This window comes from Ascaphus truei, chromosome 5, assembly GCF_040206685.1.
Source record: "Ascaphus truei isolate aAscTru1 chromosome 5, aAscTru1.hap1, whole genome shotgun sequence".
NCBI lineage: Eukaryota > Metazoa > Chordata > Amphibia > Anura > Ascaphidae > Ascaphus > Ascaphus truei.
The window spans coordinates 239,219,669-239,222,366 of record NC_134487.1 but is presented as its reverse complement, the minus strand read 5'-3'; positions in this window follow the sequence as shown (position 1 = coordinate 239,222,366).

Below are 2,698 nucleotides of genomic sequence, written 5' to 3'. Positions count from 1 at the left end.
TTGTATGGAGATCGAGAACTATACAAGTCAGCGGCGACATGGACTTCCAGAGTTGTGAGGGTAGGTCTTGGTGACTAGAGATCGCCCTTGTATTGCGTATACGAACCACAGAAATGTCCCCTCACCACCTCCAAAAGACTTGTGCAGGAACTACCGACCACTAGGGTAAGCTCGATTCGCCAGCACCCTGCAACTAAGCTTGTTTCACCAATACTCTGCCATAGGGTCCCCCATACCACTTATTTTCCATATACCCAACTAATGCCTTATAAGTGTTGACTCGAGCGTGATCAGAGATATTGGGTAGGAAAATAATTTATTTTCGTTAGTGTGTGGTTTATTGTAAGGTATAAATAAATGATGATGAACAATCTATGGCTTTGTCACTGTGTTTTATTGTAAATGTGTCACTTACATAGTTACATAGTTACATAGTAGATGAGGTTGAAAAAAGACTTCCGTCCATCAAGTTCAACCTATGCTAAATTTAGACAACAGATACTTTATCCTATATCTATACTTATTGATCCAGAGGAAGGCAAACAAAAAACCCCATTAAGGGGAAAAATTAATTCCTTCCTGACTCCAATAATTGGCAATCGGATTAATCCCTGGATCAACATCCTTCCCATGTATACTTATTTGGTATATCCCTGTATACCTTTCCCATCTAAAAAGATGTCATTTTTTTGAACAAATCTATTGTATCTGCCATCACAGTCTCCATGGGTAATGAATTCCACATTTTAACTGCCCTTACTGTAAAGAACCCTTTCCTTTGTTGCTGCTGAAATTTCCTTTCCTCCAACCTTAAGGGATGGCCCCGAGTCCTTTGTACTGCCTGTGGGATGAATAGTTCTTTTGAAAGCTCCTTGTATTGTCCCTGAATATATTTGTATATAGTTATCATATCCCCTCTTAGACGCCGCTTTTCTAATGTAAATAAATCTAATTTAGCTAGCCTCTCCTCATAAGTTAGAATGTCCATCCCCTTTATTAATTTGGTGGCTCTTCTCTGCACTCTCTCTAGTTCCATAATGTCTTTTCTTAGGATTGGTGCCCAAAATTGTACTCCATGTATGAACTCTGTATCTTTGTCACAGTCGGTGTCTTTATTATGTGTGTTTGTGTCACTGTGTGCATGTTTAACACACTCACTCCCATAGGCAATGAAAGGGTTAACCTCAAGGACAGGGTGTTTGATTGTCTTATGATTTGGCTTTATTCACAAAACTGTTAGAGATGTGTTAAAAGTCAGTGTTAATTCCAATGTTTTGTGGGTGAGGCTCATAGCGTCCTCTTTTCTGGAGGAAATATGATAACCCTACCTGCATTTCATTTTCTTTCCTTTCATGCTGTCACGGTAACTTATGACAAGCTATAATATACACCAAAAATACCTGGGTTGAACTGAACACGACTAAGATATAAATAAATATAGTTTATTCCTTGAAAAAGTGAACACACAAGATATACAAATAACAGACAAAATATGCACTTACTTAGGGTTGGAATGATGAAATAATCAGGAATCGTGATTAGCAATTCATACTGCAATCTCAAAATGACACAAAGACACAGAGTATAGGCTGGGCACTGGTTTATATGCAATCTCCAGTCTATACATTACTATTGAGTGTAGGCCATTGGAGAACAATTACCTGCACCCAATCTCTCCTTGCCACCTCACCTGAGGGCACCATAATACCGGCCCACTGGGTGGGTATTATTCTAATCAGGGGGCTTATTTCCTCAGCCCCCCTCCCACACTTGCTCAGCCTTAAATACAGTTATTTCCCATTGAACACAACCTAAACCCAACCCGTCATAAATCAGTGGTGAGGTTGACAGTCTTACCCCAGAGTAAAACTCCTCCCACCCCAGGACGTTTAAAAACTGCTTTTCCTATCTAAATAACTTCATAACTTTAGTTCAGTAATACTTACTGGCACGCAAGACATATTAATACATTCCGGCACGCATGACGCTCCCAATGAGACTAAATATTACCGTGTAATACTAAAATTAAGAGATATTAATATCTGTCTCATAGTACCTGCTAGACATCATGTGTCTGTAATCATTATTTGCGACTCGGTCCCACGGATACACACATGTAACTTTTAGCATGTTCAGCCGAGGACATCTCATGATATTAAATATAAGAATAAGGTCACTCATTCTGATATCTCCTTCTGTAGCCGCACCCCCGGCCCCCATAAAACCCCGTCAAGAAATGCTTTGAAGTTGGGCCTGCTGTGTAGAGAACGTTTGTCACAGGTGCTATATTTCACACCCAATGCTCCAGACATGGGCCTAGCTGTCTCTACCAGCAATATACAGTTGGTTGCTGAAGCAGGGTAAAAACACCTTACTGAACCGCAGTCCAGTTAACCCCTTGCTTCCCACGTGAGAGCAGGGGGTGGCCAAATGGGGTGTAGCCCCTTCAATACCGGGCCAAGCCCCCTCTCCCATGACACATGCCATCTACCTCGAACCCCCTCTCCCATGACACATGCCAATACCTATGCATCACAAAAAGAAAGGCTTAAAATTAATAAAAGCATCATCCCCCCCTTTTTCTATAAAGGATTGGAATCTGGGGAAACCTCTAGAGCTTAACAGCACTGTTTTCAGCTTCAGGGGTCTCCCCTGTTTCCTGAGATACCTTCATTTAAGTTACAGGGTTTCATGCTCT